The sequence below is a fragment of the Capricornis sumatraensis genome, chromosome 12, assembly GCF_032405125.1.
Source record: "Capricornis sumatraensis isolate serow.1 chromosome 12, serow.2, whole genome shotgun sequence".
Lineage (NCBI taxonomy): Eukaryota > Metazoa > Chordata > Mammalia > Artiodactyla > Bovidae > Capricornis > Capricornis sumatraensis.
The window spans coordinates 10,648,765-10,661,891 of NC_091080.1; the positions used below are offsets into that span (position 1 = coordinate 10,648,765).

The following is a 13,127-nucleotide window of genomic DNA, read 5'->3' on the forward strand; positions in this document are numbered from 1 at the left end:
GTTCAGTTCAGTTCAGTCGCTCAGTCCTGTCTGACTCTTTGCGACTCCATGAATCACAGCACGCCAGGCCTCCCTATCCATCACCAACTCCTGGAGTTCACTCAGACTGACGTCCATCAAGTCAGTGATGGATGTGAGTCTGAGTAACTGAATCAAATTGGTTATGTTCTTTCTAGTCAAAGATGGAAAGTTTGTTTATAGTCAGCAAAAACAAAACCTGGAGCTGACTGTGGCTCAGAGTATCAGCTTCTCACAGTAAATTTCAGGCTTAAACTAACGAAAACAGTGAAAACCACTAAGCCAGCCAGGTACGACTTGAATCAAATCCCCTGTGAATATGCAGTGGAGGTAACAAATAGATTCAAGGGATTAGATCTAGTAAACAGGAATCAGAAGAACTATTGACAGAAGTCCATAATATTGTTCAGGAGGCAGTGAACAAAACCGTCCCCAAAAAATGAAAAGCAGGATGGCAAAGCGGCTTTTTGAGGAGGCTTTACAAATAGCTGAAGAAAGAAAAGAAGCAAAAAGCAAGGGGAAAAGTGAAAGGTACATCCGACTAAATTCAGAGTTTCAAAGAATACCAAGGAGAGAAAAGAAGGCCTTCTTCAATAAACAGTGCATAAAACTAGAAGAAAACAGCAGAAGAGGAAAGACTATAGACATCTCTTCAGAAAAATTGGAAAGATCAAGGAAATATTTCAGCAAAAGCTGGGCACAATAAAGGACAAAAATGGTAGAGACCTAGTAGATGCCAAAGAGATCAGAAAAAGATGGAATACATGGAAAGAATACATGGAAGAACTGTACAAAACAGATCTTAATGAGCTGGATTATTATGATGGAGTTGTCAGCCACCCACAGCCAGACATTCTGGAGTGTGAAGTCAAGTGGGTCTTAGGAAACTCTGCTGCTTATAAAGCTAGTGGATGCAATAGAATTCTGGTAGAGTTATTGAGAACTCTAAGGCATGATGCCATTAAGGTGTTGTATTAACTATGTCAGCAAATCTGGAAGACTCAGCAGTGGCCACAGGACTGGAAAAAGTTCAATCCTCATCCCAATTCCCAAGAAAGGTAGTACTAAAGAATGTTCTAGTCATCAGATAATTTCACTTATCTCCTATTCTATTAAGCTTATACTTAAAATCTTGCATGCTGGGCTTCAGCATTGTGTGAATCGAGAACTACCAGATGTCCAAGCTGTGTTTAGAAAAAGCAGAGGAACCAGAGAGCAAATTGTCAACATTCTCTGGATCATAGAGAAAGCAAGGGGATTCCAGAAAAAACATCTACCTCTATTTCATTGACTACAATGAAGCCTTTGACTGTGTGGATCATAACAAACTGTGGAAATCTCTTGAACAGATGGGAATACGAGACCATCTTACCTGTCTCCTGAGAAACCTGTATGTGGGTCAAGAAGCATCTTTTAGAAACTTGTATGGAAAAACTGATTGATTCAAGGTTGAAAAGGGAGTATAACAGAGCTGTCTGCTCTCACTCTGCTTGATTAACATTTTTTTTTTTTTTTACTTTATTTTACTTTACAATACTGTATTGATTTTGCCATACATCAATATGAATCCACCATGGATGTACACGTGTTCCCAATCCTGAACCCCCCTCCCACCTCCCTCCCCATACCATCTCTCTGGGTCATCCCAGTACACTAGCCCCCAGCATCTTGTATCCTGCATCAAACCTAAACTGGCGATTCGTTTCTTATATGATATTATACACGTTTCAATGCCATTCTCCCCAAACATCCCACCCTCTCCCTCTCCCACAAAGTTCAAAAGACTGTTTTATACATCTGTGTCTTTTTTGCTGTCTCGCATACAGGGTTATCATTAGCATCTTTCTAAATTCCATATATATGTATTAGTATACTGTATTGGTGTTTTTCTTTCTGGCTTACTTCACTCTGTATAATAGGTTTGGTTAACTTATATGCTGAGCACATTATGAGAAATGCCAGGCTGGATGAATTATAAGTGGGAATCAAGATAGACAGTAGAAACATCAACAACCTCAGATATGTGGATAATGCCACTGTAATGGCAGAAAGAGAAGAGGAACTAAAAGGTATTCTTGATGAAGGTGAAGGAGAAAAGTGAAAGAGCTAGCTTAAAACTAAATATAAATATATATATATATATATGAAAAACTAAGATCATGGCTTCTGGTCCCATTACTTCCTGGCAAAAAGTAGGGGAGAAAGTGGAAATAGTGGCACATATCCCCTTCTTGGACTCCAAAATCACTGCAAATGGTGACTGCAGCCATGAAATCAGAAGATGATTGCTTCTCGGCAGTAAACTTATTACAAACCTAGACAGTGTGTTGAAAAGTAGAGATGTAACTCTGCCAACAAAGGTCCATATAGTCAAGGTTATGGTCTTCCCATTGGTCATGTATGGTTTTGAGAGATGAACCATAAAGAAGGCAGGTCGCAAAATAATTAATGCCTTCAATTTGTGGTGCTGAAGACTCCTGAAAGTCACTTGGGCAGCAAGGAGATTAAACCAGTCAGTCTTAAAGGAAATAGATCTTGAATACCCATTGCAAGGACTGATGCTTAAGCTGAAGTTCTAGTATTTTGGTCACTTGATGTGAACAGCCAACTCATTGGAAAAGCCCTTGATAATGGGAAAGATTAAAGACAGGAGAAGAGGGCATCAGAGGATGAAATGGCTGGATGGCATCACTGATGGAATGGACATGAACTTGGGCAAACTTTGGTAGATGGTGAGGAACTGCGAGGCCGGGCATGTTACAGACCTTAGAGTTGCAGAGAGTCAGACACGACTGGGTGACTAAACAACAGCAACAACTATGCAATAGGATTTTGTTATATATCCTTCCTATATGTAAGAGTAAATCTTTATTGATAGTCAAATGATAATTTTTGTTGCTTATTCTTGAAGTAATTAGAATAATAGATTATTTTTACAGCAATGCTACAAATGAAGGGGGATTTCTTAATTTTCCTTCTAGTTAATTTTTTCCTTAACTTAATTAAGAGTTTTGATTGATTTCTTGATAAAGAAATGGTGAATTGTGATAACCACAGATCACTACCATTCAAAACAGAATTTCTGACTTTAGGCTAAAAGTTCCTTTGTTGTGACACGTTTCCAAAATGATTTCTATTTATCTCTGTTACCTTTACCTAAGGCTTCCTCAGTGGCTCAGCAGTAAATAATTTGCCTCTAGTAGAGGAGCTACACAAGATGCTTGTTTGACCTCTGGGCCAGGAAGATCCCATGGAGGATGATGTGAAAATCCACTCCAGTATTCTTGCCTGGAAAATCCCATGGACACAGGAGCCTGATGGGTACAGTCCATAGGGTAAGAAAGAGTAGGACATGTCTGAAGTTACTTAGCAAGCACATTTACCTGAAAGTTATGATACCGTCATTGAAAACTGCTGCATTGAATGGTGGGTTAAGTGAGAGCAGGTAAGTTGGAGAAAGTACTTTAAAAAATGAGGAACACGGTCCCCTCAGTAGTCATTCATACACTTTGTAAGGTAAGTGGAAATACAGAAACATAGCACACCTTGAGTGACAGGTGCTATAACAATACTAGTATCAATGCCAATAAAGCACAGTGGAGGGGGTGGTTAACTGTTTGCACAGTGAAAAATAAAGAAAGGTTCAGGCAATGAAATAAGCATGGACAGGAATGAAAGAGCATGGGTGTTTAGGGAAATGAAAAGCCTACTTTTCTTGGAGCACCAACTGAAGATCCAAAGAAAAATGGAGAAGAAACTTATACAATGTGTAAAAATGAATTCAGAGTGAATCACAAATGGATGTATATAATTCTAACTTTACTGATAGAATTAGTATTATTGATGGAATTAATAGATAATATAATAATTAAATGATAACCAGAACTAATAGATAGCATAAATAACTCCTATAAATAACATGCAAACCAAAAGCCACCCAGTTAGTAAAAGGAACAATACGTATTAAGGCAATTCTCAAAAGAGGAAGCTAAAATAATCAAAAACATATCATAAGAAGTTTAATTTCACCTCTCACAGAGAAAATATGAAATGAAAGAATAAAATCGACTATATATTCATCCTGGTAGAAATATGAATGCCTAATAACACCTGCAGTACTGGAAGCAATCTCAAATGACAGAATGATCTCTGTTCATTTCCAAGGCAAGCCATTCAATATCACGGTAATCCAAGTCTCTGCCAGACCAGTAACGCTGAAGAAGGCAAAGATGAATGATTTTTTGAAGACCTACAAGACCATTTAGAACTAACACCCCCAAAAAAGATGTCCTTTTCATTATAGAGGACTGGAATGCAAAAGTAGGAAGTCAAGAAACACCTGGAGTAACAGGAAAATTTGGCCTTGGAGTACAGAATGAAGCAGGGCAAAAGCTAATAGAGTTTTCCCAAGAGAACGCCCTGATCATAGCAAACACACTTTTCAAAAAACAGAAGAGAAGACTTTACACATGGACATCACCAGATGGCCAACACTGAAATCAGATTGATTATATTCTTTGTAGCCAAAGATGGAGAAGCTCTGTACAGACAGAAAAAAAAAAAAAAAAGACTGGGAGCTGACTGTGCCTCAGATCATGAACTCCTTATTGCCAAATTCAGACTTAAATTGAAGAAAGTGGGGAAAGTGACTAGACCATTCAGGTATGACCTACAGCAAATTCCTTATGACTATACAGTGGAAATGAGAAATAGATTTAAGGGACTAGATTTGATAGATAGAGAGCCTGATGAACTATGGTCAGAGGTTCGTGACATTGTACAGGTAACAGGAATTAAGACAACCCCAAGAAAATGAAATGTAAAACAGCAAATTGGCTGTCTGAGGAAGTCTTACAAATAGCTGTGAAAAGAAGAGAAGCGAAAAGCAAAGGAGAATTGGAAAAATATAAGCATCTGAATGCAGAATTCCAAAGAATAACAAGGAGATATAAGAAACCCTTCCTCAGAGATCAATGTAAAGAAATAGAGGAAAACAATAGAAAGGGAAAGACTAGAAATCTCTTAAAAAAAAAAAAAATTAGAGATACCAAGGAAACATGTCATGAAAAGATGGGCTCAATAAAGTATAGAAGTGATATGGACCTAACAGAAACAGAAGATATTAAGAAGAGGTGGCAAGAATACACAGAAGAACTGTACAAAAAAAGATCTTAGCCCAGAAAATCACAATGGTGTGATCACTAACCTAGATCCAGACATCCTGGAATGTGAAGTCAAGTGGGCCAGAGGAAGCATCACTGTGATCAAAGCTAGTAGAGGTGATGGAATTCCAGTTGAGCTATTTCAAATCCTAAAAGATGATGTTGTGAAAGTGCTGCACTCAATAGGTAAGCAATGGAAAACTCAGCAATGGGCACAGGACTGAAAAAGGTAAGTTTTCATTCCAATCTCAAAGAAAGGCAATGCCAAAGAATGCTCAAACTACCAAACAAGTGCACTTATCTCACATACTAGTAAAGAAAAGCTCAAAATTCTCCAAGCGAAGCTTACAGCAACACAGGGACTGTGAACTTCCAGATGTTTAAGCTGGTTTTAGAAAAAGGAAGAAAATTCCAGAAAATCATCTATTTTTGGTTTATTGACTATGCCAACGACTTTGACTGTGTGGATCACAATAAACTGTGGAAAATTCTGAAAGAGATGGGAATACCAGACCACCTGACCTGCCTCTTGAGAAATCTGTATTCAGATCAGGAAGCAACAAATAGAGCTGGACATGGAACAAGAGACTGGTTCCAAATAGGAAAAGGAGTATGTCAAGGATGTATATTGTCACCCTGCTTATTTAACTTATATGCAGAGTACATCATGAGAAACACTGGGCTGGAAGAAGCACAAGCCAGAATCAAGGTTGCTGGGAGAAATATCAATAACCTCAGATATGCAGATGACACCACACTTATGGTAGAAAGTGAAGAAGAATTAAAGATCCTCTTGATGAAAGTGAAAGAGGAGAATGGAAAAGTTGGCTTAAAGCTCAACATTCAGTGCTGGGAGCCAGCATGAGGAACTCCACCCATGGCAAATGTCATGAGGAAGGAGGCTTGGCATACCCAAAGGCATGATCAAGCCTCAGGAAACCCCCCGTTCCCGAGCATCTACCCCCAAAACCAGAGTCTATCTACTTTACTGTTTCATGCTCTTGCCTACACCTCTGACTTTATGTGGGGCTGTTCCCTACTGGTTCTCTCAGAGAAGGAGTAAACGTGCAGATCCAAGTCAATAAAAATTCCTGGGTGTGACAAGAGTGTTTCAAATTACGAACTCCTCTGAAGGTTATCTAGCTCGCCTGTATAGGTTTGTCAGGCCACATGTGATTGTTTACAGCCTCCCAACCTGAGAGGCACCAGATGTTTTAGACTTACTAAAGGCAAGTCTTTTGGGGAGTTAGAAATTATTAGTAGAGTGGGTTGGTTAGGAATTATATTGGTGAAGGATTTTTCATTTGTTGTGCCAATAATTGCTGCTAATTCCCTGCCCTGGGTGGGACAAGGGTGTCTCAGGTCAAACCTCTCTGCTGGCAAACTAGCTTGTGTGACAGGATTATCCATACGCCTGCCACTACACACATGATTGTTTACTACCTCTCAACCATAAACAGCAGAGAGTTTTGGAGTATTTTGAGAGTCTTAATTAGCATAGGGCTTTTCTCATTGTTGAGTCAATGATTGCCACCAGGCCTCCATATCCTTAGGCACCTGGGAATATATTAATCAATGTATTTGGAATATAGAAAAGGAAATATAGTAGTTTTTAAGGTTAACAACACTAGACTTTTTGAGTTAATGACTTTTCTCTTTTGTAATAGATCATTGTACTTTGTTATAAATCACTGTGTCCTTGCAATGTAAAAATGTAACTTTATCACTATCTTAAGACTAAATAGATCTTAAGGGGAACATTGGTGAAGGGTTTTCACTTGTTGGGCTGATGTTTGCTGCTAAATCTCCATATTCCCTGCCCTTATAATGAATATAACTAGCATATAGGAGAAATAAGTATTAACCTTTAAGATTAATCATGTTAACCTTGGGTTAAATAAATTCCTTTCTTGATTGCAACTCACTACACTTCACCCTATAGGAATGAAACTTTATTTGGAGGGTGGTGCCTGGTTTAAGAAAAAACACCCTTGGAAAAAAATAAGTTTTTTGGTTATCAGAAAGAAAGGGTTGTAAAATGTCAGTAGGCCTCATGGCCAGAAGATGATGTAAAACCCCTAAGATCTTTTTTTTTTTTTATGTAAAGCACCTGATTTTGATAAAGGTCAGGACTACTGACCCCCGCATGACTCTATATTCATCCCTATGTATAACAAAAGGTATATAAGCAAACTTAAAAATAAAGAAATTGGGATCAGTTCTCGTAAAGACTGATTCCCCCATGTCATTCTTTCTTGCTCCCCATTTTTCTGGCTGAATTCTCATTTCGTGCATGGGTACCCACCAAGCCTGCTAATTTTGCCTGGGCTTCTAAGATCTGACCGGGGCGGGGGGGGGGGGGAGGGAGGGGGGCGGTGGCTCAGTGCCTCCTTTCCTTCAGGAGAATGGGAAGACGCCTGCAGCCTACTTAGGTGGTGATTGGTATTCCATGTAAACCAAGTTATTCATCCTCTTTTTCTCTGCTAATTTTCTAATCCCTCTCTATCTGTAATTAAATAAGTTATTTCCAAGAATGCTGACTCCGTCCCCACCTTCGAATCACCCTGGATCCACCAGGGCTGGACTCCGGTAATTCATAAAACTAAGATCATGGCATCCAGTCTCATCACTTCATGGCAAATAGATGGGGAAACAGTGGAAACAGTGGCTGAGTTCATTTTCTTTTTGAGCTCCAAAATCACTGCAGATGGTGATTGCAGCCATGATATTAAAAGACACTTACTCTTTGGAAGGAAAGTTATTACCAACCTAGACAGCATATTCAAAAGCAGAGACGTTACTTTGCCAACAAAAGTCCGTCTAGTCAAGGCTATGGTTTTTCCAGTGGTCATGTATGGATGTGAGAGCTGGACTATAAAGAAAGATGAGAGCCGAAGAATTGATGCTTTTTGAACTGTGGTGTTGGAGAAGACTCTTGAGAGTCCCTTGGACTGCAAGGAGATGCAACCAGTCCATCCTAAAGGAGTCAGCACTGGGTGTTCATTGGAAGGACTGATGTTGAAGCTAAAACTCCAATACCTTGGCCATCTGGTGCAAAGGGCTGACTTATTTGAAAATACCCTGATGCTGGGAAAGATTGATGTCAGGAGGAGAAGGGGATGACAGAGTATGAGATGGTTGGATGGCATCACTGACTCAATGGATATGGGTTTGGGTGGACTCCTGGAGTTGATGATGGACAGGGAGGCCTGGTGTGCTGTGGTTCATGGGATCACAAAGAGTCCTACATGACTGAGCAACTGAACTGAACCAAACTGATGATGAATATTTAAAATCATAAATGAAAAAGATCCACACAAGCCGCCTCTTGATAGGTGTCTTGTTTTAGAAAATAAATGATGGAAGAAGTGTAGTATCTTTGTAGAAATGGGATATAAGCAATTTTACCCAATGAATTATAAAATTCCTAAAAATACTCAAATGAAATATTATTTACTGAATATTGACAGCAGTAGGCTTCATAATTTTTTTAATTGATTTGTTTTGAAATATTTTTATACTGTAATCTATAAAAGCAGAAATAAAAGAAAAATGAAAGTGAAAGCTCTGGGTTGACTTCTAGCTCTGGTAATAAATTTAATAGGATTTAAGGCATGGGATTAGAAGAACAGTATATTTGAGCAGTGATATATTTGAATCACTTTCAAATTTAAATGATCATAACTAAGCTTGGTAATAATATAATATTTGATGTACCAGGAAGTACACTCACCACCTTACATATACTATCTCATTTATCTCTTAGCAATCATCATGAAGAATGAGGCAGTTTCTACCAAGCAGAAAAATACTTAACTTAAAAACATTAAGTATTTTGTCCAAGATCATGTTATCTGGTGATGGGCCAAACTGGGATGCAATAAGCCCAGTGAATACAACACCATAGACTGTACTCTGAACCATCAGGACAACCTCTATAGACCTTAATAAAGAAAAAAAAAAATTCTCTGTGTACATCAGAAAACTCCTTCCTGTTACTTAATATGCACCTCAGTATCTCAATTTTATGGATAAAGTAAATGAGTCTAACTTTCAACAGAGTTTTTATAAAACTTAAATGTACAAATACTTATGAATATAAAATATCTCATGTCAACTGAAAAATAAACACATACTGTAAGACCTGTGAGTTTAAATTTTAATCAGGGTCTTACTGCAGACTACAGCCTGGAAAACAGCTTCTCAGATAGCTCTGAAGAACTGCCCCAAATAGGTAGGGAGGGAAGGATATATATATATATATATATATATATATGATTTTTGGCTAGGGAATATGTGCAGTCAATCACACATTTTGGTAAAATATTACTGCTAGTCACAAATAACAGATATCTCAGTTAATGATTTTGATGCTTTTCTGCATATGTGAAGTTATAAGAATCTGCATTTATTAAAAGTCTTCCTAAAATAGACATCAAACTTGGTAAGAAGCTTGTTTTTCCAAAGCATAGAACGCCTCGTCCAGTTTTCCTCCAAAACCCTTCCAGGGTGCATTGTCAGTCATCGACTGAAGGGGCTAGTGACTTTAACCTTATAGGATGGTGAGGAAAATCCTTTGTTTTATGCTGGCAACATCTCTTCCCCCAATAGTCAAGCTTTCTTTCATTCCCTGTCCTCCTGCTCTTCCTTTATCAAGTATTCTCCATAAGAAAGATTTATAAGAAAAATGTTATTGTTTTGTGCTTATCAACAGTGATGCTATGGCTAGAAAAACGTGGGAGCATTCATCTGAGCCCAATAGTCTTCCCATAGATAACTCTCTTTTCAAAATTCATGCTGTGGCTGGACTAGCCCTTGTGATTTTTATTATGATTGCAAGGTGCCCTTAATCATAACCATAAGGAAGCTTTGAAAAACAAAGTTTATTACACACACTTCCTGGAGGGTACAACTGGTACCTCAGAGTGAAGTGGGAAAGAGTAGTGAGATGGGGAGGTTAGAAAGTTGGGGAGATGGATGTTTAGGGAGGTGGGGAAGCAGGTCTGGGCTTCTGATTTTATTTGGTCGAGGTTGGGGCCTAAGGTTTCACAGGTTCCATTGCTTATTGGTAATTGAATGCATAAGAGTAGTTAAGTGCCAGACGGGAAAAGCAAGTGATCAAAAGGTCTATTATGAAGTCAACCAGTTACCAGGTATCTCTAAAACAAAGGAAGGAGGTAGGGCCTATGAGGGTAGGGAGTAGGATGCCCCCTCCCACAGACTCTCACCAAGTCCTATTTCCAGGTGAAGCTGCAGAGGATGGCGAGTGTGCTGGACCAGCTCAAACACTTGATTGCAGTGGAGGCCAACACAGGCAATTTCCACACTATTGACTAGTACAAGCCTCAGAATGCCACCACCAATGCATCCTTGATCCTGGCCATGGAACGGACACCCACCTATCAGGAGCTGGTGGAGGATGCCATACCCCATGCAGGAGCCTGGGTGGGTCACAAGAGGAACAAATTACAAATGCTCTTGATAAACTTCGTTTGCTATTTGGAGCAGAAATATTGAAGAAAATTCCAGGCTGGGACTCCATGGAAGTGGATGCAAGGCTCTCTTTCAATAAGAATGCCATGTTGGCCCTGCCCAGAGCCTCATCAAGAGATACAAGGAAGTCAGGATCAGCAAGGACTGGATTCTTATAAAGCTGTCATCCACCTGAAAAGGAATTCAGTCGGGAAAGAAGCTAGAGGAGGAGCATGGTATGCACTACAGTATAATCCTACTCCTATCCTTTGCCCAGGTGATGGCCTATGCAGAGACAGGTGAACTCGTGTCCCCGTTCCTGGGTTGTATTCTCGACCAGCTCATGGCCAACACATACAAGAAGTTGTAGGAACCCCTGGAGGACTCACTAGTGAAGAGTGTCAATAAGATCTGCAACTATTACAAGAAGCTCCACTATAAGATGATCATCATGGGTGCCTCTTTCCACAGCACTGCTAGATCAGGGCTCTGGAAGCCTGCTGTTTCCTCACCACCTCACCCCAGGTCAAAGACCACAGCAAGATGGTGCTTGCACTGTTCGCCAAGGCAGTTCAGCTCTGGAGAAGTTGCACCTGGATGAAAAATTAATCTGATGACTGCACAAGAAAGTCCACATGGCCATGGAGAAGTTTTCCAATAGGATCCGTAGGCTTGCTGCAGAGACTATGAAGCTGAATCAGATGCTGATGAAGGAATGTTCAGCATGGAGAATGGAAAATAGCACAAATCCTGAAGCTGGACCACAAGATCTGCACTATCTTTAAATTGGGGCCTAGTTGCACATGTTTTGCAATGAATCTTGGATTCTTTACTACTTGGAATGGGGAGGAACCATAGATACTTGATTATATATACTTGATTATATGTAAAACTTTTTTTTAATATTTTATTTTTTTTTAATAGATAACCAGTTGGAATTTGATATGTGATGCAGGGCATCCAAAGCTGGTGCTCTGTGACAACCTGGAGGGATGTGGCAGGGAGGGATGTGGGAGGGAGTTCAGTGTGGAGGGAACATATGTTTGCCTATGACTGATTCATATTGATGTATGGCAAGAACCATCACAATATTGTTAAGTAATAATCTCCAAATTAAAATAAATTAAAAAACAACAAAAATAAACAAAAAGTGTAGAAAAGATCCTCCCCTAAAAGCCATCAGGGAGTTTAGGTCTTTTGAACATGAGCTGATGATTTTCCTTGCTTGGTGCCCTGCAATAAATGCTGTATTTTCCTTCTCTGCAAACTGGTATCAATAGATTGGCTTTGCTGTACATCAGGTGAGCACACCCAAGTTTGTTTTGGTAACTTTGGCTATTCCAGCCAAATTCCAGCCAAAGTAGAACCAGTGAGGATAGTTCTATAAAATATTCAAAGTTGGAAGACTTGATAGAAGGAAGCTATTACTTTATACATAGGAGTCTTTTATGCTATATTCTACATGTAGAACACTTCAGACAAACATAACAGAAAAAAATGCAGCCTAATTTCAGCAAAAACTGCTCTTCCATATACTAATTTTTGAAAACTTCTGTTGATATAATTTGTTTGCACTTTGAAACCAAATTTATTCTAACAAAAATTCTTGCTTTATTACAGTTAATTCCATTAAGGAGGATAAGCAATGATAATCTTTATAATAATTAAAAATAAGATATTTTTCTTAAGAGGAAAACAATGTCCAAAGTGATCCAGGTGGAACTGTTTCCAAATTGGAGACATGTATTTAAGTGATACAAACTGACATTTTCTCACTGGAAATTCTGTGCTATGTTTTGAGTTTTCCTGAACCATCACCTTCCCTTTCTTGTCATAAGTAAAACCACACAGCAAGTCACATGCTGAAATAAGCAGAAAATTTCTGAAAACAAGAGCCAATACCACTAGGAGAGATCTGGGTTGGCAGGAAAAAAAAAAAAAAAAAGCCAGTCAGTCCGAGCTTTCTTTTTTGTCTTTGGATAATAGAAAATGCTCAGATTTTTGACATATCTTTATCAAAAAATATTTAACTTTAAATCCTTGTAAGTGTTTATTACATATAGTCTTTAAAAATCATGATATTCTCTATACTGTAGAGCTCTTTCATAGCTCATTCTCCCACAGCAGTTGAATCTCTTGAGAAAAGATAGCATGTAAATGTCCACCATAACAGACCTACCTGGCCAAGTAAAACATCTCCTGTCCACTATCTAACTTAATATCTGAAATGATGTTGTGGTGAACACCCTACTCAACACTGACAGCAATTCAGGGAATCTTTTAATCCACTCTATTTATTATCTTTGAGACTGCCCCAGTGGCGCTAGTGGTAAAGAATCTGCCTGCATTAGCAGGAGACATAAGAGACTTCTGTTCAATCCCTGGGTCTGGAAGATCCCCTGGAGGAGGGCATGGCAATTTCCTCAGTATTCTTGCTGGAAAATTCCACGGACAGAGGAGCCTAGTGAGCTACAG

At 39.0% G+C, this 13,127-nt stretch overlaps 1 pseudogene; it reads left to right on the forward strand.

The window, feature by feature from the left end:
- Positions 1 to 6,321: 6,321 nt before the first annotated feature.
- Positions 6,322 to 11,394, forward strand: LOC138088936 (transaldolase pseudogene; annotated as a pseudogene).
- The last annotated feature ends 1,733 nt before the right edge of the window (positions 11,395 to 13,127 follow it).